An 11104-nucleotide genomic window follows, 5' to 3' on the forward strand; every position below is an offset into this window, starting at 1 on the left:
TTATACTCATTCTATAATAACAGTTTTATGTAATATTTACCCTTATGGGACTGAGTTAATTCACTCAGCCTAATGCTCTCCAGTCCCTCCCAAGTTAGGTAACAATTTACAAAGTTATTGCTCCTGTGTGCTGCATAGTATTCCTTTGTGTGACTGTACCATCATTTCTCTATTTTTTTATCATGACCAAGAAGGATTCAAGAATGAGCAGGGGAGCTCTGGTGGCCTAGTGGCACAAAGCTGCACTGCAATCCCAGAGATATGCAGTTCGAATCCACCAGATGCTCTGCCAGAGACGGAGGAGCAATCTCCTCCTGTACCAATCAGATCGGATTTGATGGTACACACACACAAAATAATAAAATAAAAATTTAAAAAAAATGTGTGCATCAAAAATATTTTAAAAAAAAGAATGAGCAAAACATAAGAGAAGCAATTCTTATCATTCATTATATTAACAAAACAAAGAACAAGAACCACATATTCCTAATTTTGAACATGCAGTGTTTGCCTCATGTGTTTTGATGGCATCTTCCTGAACCAAGTATAGGTTTCAATTGAGAACAGTTAAGTGTTCTGCGATTCCCTTTTTCTCAAGGTTAGCCACAAGTTGTTGTGACTCACACAGTCAAATGCCTTTACATAGTCAAGCACAGATAGACATTCCTCTGGCACTCTTCTTTTAGCCAAAATCCATCTGAAATTGGCAATAATGTCTCTAGTGTCACAGCCTCTTTTAATTCCAGCTTGTATTTCTGGTAGTTCTCTGTTAATGTATTGCCCCAGTCATTTTTAGATATTTTTTACCAGGATTTTACTTGTGTGTTATTTTAGTGATATTGTTTGATAATTTCCAGACTCTGCCAGATGAGATTTTTCTTAAGATAGAAGTAAATATGGATCTCTTCCAGTCATTGGGCCAGGTAGTTTCCCTCCAGATTTCTTGGCACAACCTTGTGACCATATGTAGGGCAGCATCTGTTTGTTGAAATACATCAGTTGGTATGCCATCAATTCTCGGGGACTTGTTTTATACCAATTATTTCAGAGCAGCTTGAAAGTCTTCCTTTATGACCATCTCTTCTTGATTTTATATTGTTTCATTAAATTCAAGTTAAACTACACACTTTTTAAAACTTACTTGCTGACTATAGTACTTTTTTAATGTAATAAAATGACTGGTCTGTTAATCCTGTTTTGTGGCCTAGGATCCTGGACCCTTTCTTTTTCTTTTTTCTATGCTATAGAAAACCTCTGAGGCTAGGTCAAAGATATTCAATGAATAGTTTTATTGTAACTAGTGCTTGGAAAAAAAATCATATTCTGGTATTTCTTGAACCTATTTTGTCTATGAATATATTACATTTTCAATTGATTATATAAGTTTTTATTATACAAAAATGTTTTCAGTTCTAATTTATAGCAATCTAGAAAATAAAAAGCATGCAGTATTTGAAAATATTTAATAAATTCCTATAACATGTTTATAAATAATAATTTATGCCCTCTATGAGGTGGATTGTTCAGTGACTGGAATAATTGGGATGGGAGTGTCAGAGACAGTGCGATTGGCACAGGACAGAGCAGAGTTTAGGGCTGTTGTACATAGGGTCACTATGAGTCACAAGCAACTCGACGGCACATAACAACAACAAAATTGTAATATTTAATAGGAATTTATTAAAATGAAGTGACTATTAAGTCACTTCTATTCACAGAGTACATAAGTTCTCTTGTGTTAGATGAAAAGTTAGACTTTCAGTGTTTTCTCTCTGGTCAAAGCACATTGACAAATTTGTGGAAACATATTATTTTAAAATGTTTCTAAATAACTATTAGAACTAAATAGGACATCAAAACCCCCAAATTTTTTATTTTTAGATTATTATTTGAATAATGAGACTGGTATTACTGGTTCTCTAATGGTCAGAAGGTTATAGGAAAGGACTTAAGTGAACCAGACTGATTTAATCTTTTGACCACACTCAATTAGATAACATACACTTAGATATACCCAATGTTAGAAGTTATTGACATTCTCATGAATTAGTGTGATGTCTACCCATTAAACTGATAGCTATAACATGCTATTCTAAAATACCCATTAAACTTTCATTTTAGTCTGGTTGAAATTGAGATTATACTTAAGATTGTGTGACTTTTTATGAATATATCATTTTTCTTCCCGTTTTTTCCAAAGAAAATATTATCATAAATTAATTTTAATTAAAATATGAGGTATATAATGAGAATAACATTATTTCCTTTGTATAGACTTAAGAATAAATAAGATAACCTATAATAAGCCAATTTAACCCTCAAAATAAATAACAGCTTAATGATAAGGGCATTATGAACAACATATTTTATCAAATCCAATTGCATTTGAATAAACTGAAGTACTAACAGATGTCATGTTAGAAATGTACATGAAGTGCATGGTGCATTTCAAGCACCATATATTTTTACTTAGATTACTTAAGATAGTGTTCTTGGAAATTCCTGATTAAAAAAGGGAGGGGGGGAATAATAGCAATAAAAACTGTCCTGAAAAAGTGTTAGATTAAAAAGTAGAGACCAACAGTTTGATACTTTGACGTAGACAGATAATTATACATTAAGAAATAGTCTAGGATTATATAAAGAACATACACTCATTACCTCAGAATTTTATAGATTAAATATTAGCCTTTTTTAGCTTCAGCTTGAACTTGACATATGAGTAGTTAGTGGTCTGTTCCACAATTATCACCTGGCCTATTTTTCACACCTGAGAGAGAGCTACTACAGCGATTCTTCCCACAGATGTAGTTGATCTGATTCCTGTGCATACCATGAGGTGAAGCTTATGTTTATAGTCTGCATTTATGTTTCTTTTAATATGCATTTGCAGTGAGTAGGTCATTGATTGTACAGAATTTTATTATTCTGTTTCCAATATTATTTCTGTCACCAAATCCATGTTTTCTGACTACAGATCCTTCTTCCCTGTTTCTAACTTTTGCATTCCAGTCACCCATTATTATTAATGCTTCTTGATTGTATGTTTGATCAATTTCTGTCTGCAAAAGTTGGTAGAAATTTTCTATTTCCGCCTCTTTGACTCCAGTTGTTGGTGTGTATATTTGAATGACAGTGGTATTCACTGGACTTCTTTGTATGCATATAGATATTATCCTGTCACTCACAACATTATACTTTAAGATGGATCTAGAAATTACTTTTTAAACTATGAAAGTAACCCCATTTTTCCTCACCTTTTCATCTCTGTTATAGCAGCTCATGGGATTGTCTTATTCAAAATGCCCCATGCAAATCCATTCATTATGCCAATACCTAGCATGTCAATATTTATGCATTCCATTTCTTTCTTAACAATGCCCAATTTTCATACATTCATGCTTCTCACACCCACATTTCAATCACAAGTGTCTACTTAGAACTATTCCTCCTCCTTATTTGAAGGTCCTAAAAACTTTACTCCATGAGTATCATGAAACTAGTCTACTTTGATGAGGCGTTTTTTTCCCAGTTGTATTCTGAGTGACTTTAAATCACAACAGCTTATCTTCCATCACTAGATCGTTTTAATTCTTTACTCTTTATCTCTAGGGGATAAAGAATACAAATCACAACACAACAGACTATTCCACCAAAGATCCCTATTATTACTTTTAAAATATGTGTTTTTTTAAGTTGCAGAAATTCTGAAACATTTTTATTTGTTCTATTTAGACCATTATTTATACTGTGATGTTCCGTATTTAAATATTGTAGCTACTATTTGTCAACATATTTTAATTTTTAAAATTGCTTCTTTTTATTAAATTTAAGCTTCTCTTTGGAATTCAGAAGCACTCTCCTTTTATTCTGTATGCATAGGACACGGTAAAGTGGAAATGATCTCCTTCCTGTATTTGCTTCCGACAATTTAGACATAACTCATGGAGAATGACTGTGTTAAAAATGAAATGAAAGATTTTCAGTTAATCACAATCAAGCCTGACTAATCCATGCTTAATTTTTCTGTTCCTCATTGTGACTACAGAAAATGAAGTTGTGATCAACGCAGATGCAGAAACTGGTGAATTAACAATAACTATTGATACTATCTGATTAAGAATTTCAAATTAATTAGCAAGTCTACAGTTGGCCACTCAAGATGTGAATCTAATTTCTTTCAGTAGGACGTGTACAGTGAAAGGGTCAAATACTTTCTCTGCAAGTATAATGACAATTGCTTGTGCTTATTTCTCTGCAGGAAAAAAAAATAAAGAACTACAAATGATATCCTAACATTTAATATTTGTTTTATTTATAACATCTAAATGTTGAATTTAATAAATCTTTTTTAAAATAGTAAATATAAGATTTTAGAGTTGTAAAAAAGAAATTAATAGATGAAGTAAAAAAACTTGAAATATGAAATTCAATGATAAATTAAAAAAGCTAGAACGTTTTTGTCTCATAATGAGTTTATAAAAATATGATATTATACATTTTCAATTTCAAAATGTTATTTTTTCTATTATGTCCCATAGAATCATCTGTGTCTCATAGTGACCCTATGCACAGTAGCTCTGAATCCTGCCCTGTACTGAGCTATTTCATTGTCTCTGACCCACCTATCCCTATTACCCCAGTTACTTCCAAGATCTTTCTTTCTTACACTGTCCCTCCACCCTACTAAGCATAATGTCTTTCTCCAAGGACTGATGGAGATTCCAAATCCTTATCTCCAGGGAGTAGCTCCGTTTTATCCTCTCCAGGGAATAGCAAGCTTCTGTCATCCTTAGTCACTGTCTAGCTCTCTGATACATAACAAGGAATTGTAAAGACTATGGCTTGGATCAGGCACATCTTAATCTTTAGACAGACATTATTTCTCTTCAGTACTCCATAGAGAGGTCCCTGAAAGCAGATTTTCCCAGTGCAATTCATCTTTTGATTTACTGACTGCTGGTGCCAAGAGTGTTCATCATGGAAACAAGAGAGCTGAAATTGTTAGCAATCTCTCAATCTCTTCTTTGTCTATCATGATGGTGTCATTTGGCCCAGTGGTGAAGTTTCCTTGATGTTGGATTTCAATCCATATTGAAAATTATAGTCCTTGACCTTCAACACCATACATTACAGGTCCTTCTCAGTTTCAGCAAGCAAAGTTGTATCAGCTGCATAACTCAGGTTACTGGTAAATCTTCCTCTAATCCTGATGCCACATTCCTCCTTGTAGAGTCCAGCCTCCTAGGAGACCTGTTCCACTGATAGATCAAAAAGGTATGGAGGCAGGATGCAATACTGGTCTACACCTTTCCTGATTTTGAAATATGCACTATTTCTTTGCTCTATTCTAAGAATTGCTTCTTTGTCCAGGTATAGGTTTCACATGAGCACAATTATTTTTTTTTAAGCATTTCTTTACTGTTTTATACTCTATACACCACATGTATAAATATAAAAGTCTAAATGAGAAGCAAGTATCTTCCACAAGATTTCCTTATTGTGTAGGTAGCGAGTACTGAAATGATTTTGCATCATAGCAAATTATGATCATTGTCAAAACATGGTGCTCTGAAAAAATATCTTATCTTTCTCTTTTGATTTTTTACATTTTTTAGAGATCTCGGATGTAACATAATTACTGAAGTCCCCTTTGGAACATTTCAGACCTGGCATGGATTGCAATTTTTAAACACATTGTAAGTAAAAGAGGAGATGGAGAGCTGGGGGGAAAGTTGTTCATGTGCATAAACAAACATATAATGTCAGATAAGTATAAGACACAAATTCTGAAAATTGTGTATTAAGAGCCATTTATCCTCCTGAATAAACTATGGTACAGAGAGGCCGAGAGCCTTCTCTAAACTATGAGCACAATTAAATGTTCTTAATTGTGGAATTCTCATTCTTCCCAAGATTATCCACACTCTGTTGTAATCCACAAAGTCAAATTATTTGCATAGTCAATAAAATACAGACAGGCATCCCTCTGGTACTCTCTGCTTTCAGCTAAGCATTGGCTATAATGTTCCTAGTGTCATAGCCTCTTCTAATCCCAGCTTCCACCTCTGGCAGTTCTTTGATGATGTACTGTTTCAGTCATTTTGGATAATCTTCATCAGGTCTGTGCTTGCCTGTGGTATTAGTGATATTATTCAATAATTTCCTCCCTCTTTTGAATCACCTTTTTTTGGCAACATAAATAAATATCCATCTCTTGTAATCAAGTGGCCAAGTAATTGTTCTCAAGATTTCTTTGTACAAGCTGGTGAATGTGTCCAGCGCCGCATCTGCTTTTTTGAAATATGTCAATTGATAGTCCATCGATGCCTGCGACCTCATTTTTAGTCGATTCTTTCAAAGCAGCTTGAACTTCCGCCTTCATCACTATTGCCTGTTGATCATATGTTGTTTCATGAAATTCTTCTGTGTCATCCATTTCTCTTTGGTATAGTGACTCCATGAATGCTCTCCATCTTCTTTTCATGCTTTATTTACATCTGCCCATAATACCCTTAACTATTGCAACTTGAGGCTTGTTTTGTTCTTCAGTTCTTTCAGCTTAAGAAATAATGAGGTAGTTCATCCTTTTGATTTTCTTTCTAGCTTTTTGAACATTTCATTATATTACTTTGCTTTCTCACCCTGTGATATACTCTTTGAAATATTCTGTTCAGCTCTTCAACGTCTTGATTTCTTCCCTTTGTTATGGCTTCTCAGGGCTTATATTGCAATATACAGTCTCTTCTAAAATCCATCTTGATAGTTTGCTCCTCCTCTGTCTTTTACATTTTTCATAGATGATTTCCTTGATATCCTCCAATAGCTCATCTGGTGTTTAAACTCATTAATGTTTAAGGCCTCAAACCTGTTACTGAGGTGGTCATTAAATTCAGGTGGGATATACTGAAGGTCAAACTTCAGTTTTTATAGATTTAATTGGATTTTCTTTATATTCAATTTGAACTTGCATATGAGTAGTTGATGGTCGGTTTCACAATCAGTACCTGTCCTAGTTTTCAGAACTGATAGTGAGCTTCTCCAGTGATTTTTTTTCACAGATGTAATCAATTTGATTCCTGCGTAGGCTATCAGTTGAGGTACTTCTGTATAGTTGTCACTTGCATTTCTTATAAAAGGTATTTGCAATAAAAAAACTCATTGTATAGAATTCTAGCATTATGTCACAAAGTCCACGTTTCCTGAGTACTGATCCTTCTTTCCTGTTCCCAGTGTTTGTATTCCAGTCACTCATTATTATTAATGCATCTTGGTTGCATATTTGATCAATTTCCAATTACAACAATTGGAAGAATTCTTCTATTAATTCCTCTTTGGCTCTAGCTGGTGGTGCGTAAATTTGAATGAAAGTGGTACTAACAGGTCTTTCTTATATTCATATGAATATTATCTGTTACAACATTGCATTTCAAGATGGATCAATCTACAATTGGTCTCTTTAACTATGGATGTGACCTCATTTTTCATCTCCTTCTCATTTCCAATTTAGTAGATCGTATGATTCAAAATCTGCTGTTCCAGTCCATTTTATTTTGCTTATGATGCTGGACAGTTAGCTAAGGGTCAGTTTCAAAACAAAAGTACCCAACAACAATTTACCTAGTTTGTCAATATTTATACATTCCATTTCTTCCTTAACAATCCCCAATTTTCCTACATTCATGTTCTCCTACTCAACCTTCCAATCAAGAATGGGTGTTAGCAAATGTTCTTCCTCCATTGTGATTCCCAGAATGAAGGCTCAGCCTATATAACGCTAATGTAATCTAAGTGTACTCTATTTTATATAGGGTTTTCCAAGGGCTAGTATTTCAGAAGTAGATGGTAGGAGTTACTATCATTCAAAATAATATAAATAAAAATACAGAAAATTTAAATTCTAGGTGTTGTTTGTGCCACTGGGTCACCCTGAGACTCATAGTGATCTTATGTGCATTAGTACTGAAAGCTACTCTCTCCTGTGCCAATCTCATCATCTGAGACAGACCTAATCCTATTTATCTAGTCATTGAACTCAATTCATCTTATCCTGGCTCTACCTTTCTTGATCTGTACCCCAACATTTCCACGCATGATGTCCCTCTCCAAAGACCGGTTTCTCCTGGCCACGGATCCAAAGTTTGTAAGATGGAGCTTCAAAGTCCTTGCCTCCAGGGAGAAAACTGGTTTCACCCTCTCTAGGACAGACATGTTTGTCTCCTGGCAATCCACGATATTTTCAACACTCTTCACCATCAGCACAACTCAAAGGCATCAATCCTTCTATCACCCTTAGTTATTCACAGCAAGTAATTGCAAAGACCACAGCTTGGATCAGATGATGGTCTCCAAACTGACATCATTACTCTTCAGTACACTAGAGAGGTCTCACACAACAAACTTTTCCAATGCAATTCGCCTTTTGATTTCTTGACGACTAATGCCAAGAGTGTTGATTATGGAAGCAAGTAAGCTGAAGTTATCAACAATCTCAATCTCTGTTCATCATGAAATTTTTAATAGGCTAGGTGGTAAGAGTAATGTTTTTCTTGATGCTGAGCTTCAATCCATATTGAAGGTGGTAGTCCTTGACCTGCTGCAGCAAATGTCACGTCTTTTTCAGTTTCAGTAAACAAGATTGTGTCATCCGCACAACACAGGTTGTTGATGAGTCTTCCTCTAATCCTGATGCCACATTCCTCCTTATAAAGTCCCTCTTCCCAAATGATCTTGTCTGCATATAGATTGAAAAGGTATAGAGTAACCCCTATACAATATTAAAGAACAATGACAAATCTGAAAACAATTTCATAACAAAAATGAATGTGTTTTTTTTTTGTTAACAAATTAGAACAGAGTCAAAGTTGACCATCTGTGAATTTTCAGAGAACACAGATACACTTAGAAATTCAAGTGGAAGGTTTATATTAGACATATGACCCAGTATATTTAAGTACTTACGGTTACACTGTACTGAAAAATAAGACAAGTAACTCTTTATAACTAAATATACACTGATCTTAAAAGTGCAAATGATAAATTGTATACATTTGTTTGTTTGTGGTTATTCTGATTTATTTGAAGAAAGAAAAAGACTACCAATAAAACATTAATCTTCCACAGAAAGTGATTATATTGTTACCAATTATGGAAAGCACTTGTAACAGAACCAACCCATGGGTGATCTTCCATTGGTTTCTGAAGCTGCAAATGGCACAGGAGAAAACGGATTATTTTTCTTACTCTGAACTGCTAACAGGTTCTAACTGCCAGAGAGATGTGGCCTTTGGATGAGCTGTGTAGCTCCCTGTGGACTAACATCTTAATACTAAAAGGCAGGTATGAAACTTGTTGGCAAAATTAATTTAATTAGTAGTAAATTTTCTGGTAACATGCCTCATATTTTAATACATATAAATTACTAAACTTTAGTCTATCCTCACATTAACTAGTTCCTACACTGCTTCTGAAGACCAGCATAAATACACCAAAGGGAACTCTAGTGACATAATACAAACAGAGGTCTACTGCTAAGCCATAGATCATGCTGGAATGGCATCTAAAAATAGGCCTTTTAGCTAACAGCCAAGTGCTTAATCATGCTCTTCTTTCTGGGGTTCACTCCAGCAGCAGTTTCTGTAGAGAAAGATCATCAGTCACCTCAAGGAAATTTATGGATGAAATTTATAGATAGGAAAACCAGCCTAGGGTCAGCTATGATTGGATTCTGACTCCATGGCAATGAGTTGTGAGTTGAGTTTCTAAATACAAAAATGCCCTATGGCCTACATCATCTTCACCATCACCATCATAAAGTTGAGATTCTTTCCACCCTTTTGTTTCCTGCTGTTGATGACCGTCATTACATTCACCACCATTATCCCACAACCATGTTAATCTAAAACAAAACTGCATCTGACCATTTTAATGTACAATGTATTTCAATGTATTAGCGGATTTAGTCAGAAAACTTCACTGAAACCTTTTAGGCAATGGTAAGTATATAAGCAGCACTCAAGCCTCCACTAACCAAGTGAGCTAGTAGTAGTCTAGGATGGATGCCTTAGACGATAATCCATTACAAGTCCTTCAAATTGAAAGAGAAATTTTACCAATAGACTTCTACTGAACTCCCCCCGCCACTCCCTGTCGCCCCCCCATTAAATATCATAGTCAATTTCAACTCACAGCAATCCTGTGAAACAGAGAATTGACTCTTAGGATTAGCCGTATTTTTTTTTTCTAAATTGGAGCAGATTGCCATGTATTTGCTCCCACAGTCATTGACAGGATGTAATAATGGGCCTTTTAGTTAACAGCCAAGTGCTTAATCATTCAGCCAAGGTACACAACAACAACAGCAAACAGGAAGTGTGATGTTTTCCTTTTAAAGCACTTGGTTCAAATCCAGCAACTCCATGGGATGTGATTTACTGCTTCTGAAACTCATTGGAGGGTCAATTACGGGTTGGCTCTGACTCAACGGCATACAAAAAGAACTTGTTAGTTTACTACTTAAAGGATTTTATTTAAATTTGCTTGGCAAAATGTTTAAAATTATTTCTTTTATTTAAAAATATTAGAGAGGAAGGTCCTGAGAAAGAAAATTTGATATAGTGACTATTCATAGTGGGCTTGAACACGGCAGGGATAGTGAGGCTGCAGAATAGGACAAGGTTCAGATCTGTTGTCCAGAGGGTCACTATGAGTCGTAGCGGAAGACAACAATAACAGCATATCACCAACTTAAATGACTAAAATATGAATGATTTATTAAAACTTAGGCTTTTGCTGGTAATTATATAAAATGTAGTAGCTATTATTATTGATTAAACTCACAATGTAGCATAACATTAATTTGTTTTTTTTTATTTTTTATTGAGCAATATGCAAACCATCCTAACTGCATTGTAAAAGAATTATATACAATTGATGACCTCATCAGATTTGAACTTTTCTTAAATTTAAAAAGTCATTGGATATACTTCATTACACAGCAGTTTTTGCAGAAGATACTGTCAAAAGCAAGCACAAAGATTATTCTTTTAAAGTAAATGGGTTTTATACTTTACTAGGAAGCTAAATTTAGAAAGCATAGTTACAT

The 11104-nt window shown here is 34.5% G+C and overlaps 1 pseudogene; it reads right to left on the reverse strand.

Moving 5' to 3' along the window:
• Nucleotides 1–9878, reverse strand: part of LOC102853653 — a 12627-nt pseudogene extending 2749 nt beyond the window's left edge.
• Between the last annotated feature and the right edge of the window lie 1226 nt (nucleotides 9879–11104).

The sequence above is a fragment of the Elephantulus edwardii genome, unplaced genomic scaffold (genome assembly GCF_000299155.1).
Source record: "Elephantulus edwardii isolate Elephantulus edwardi_28Jun2011 unplaced genomic scaffold, EleEdw1.0 scaffold00013, whole genome shotgun sequence".
In the NCBI taxonomy this organism is placed as follows: Eukaryota; Metazoa; Chordata; class Mammalia; order Macroscelidea; family Macroscelididae; genus Elephantulus; species Elephantulus edwardii.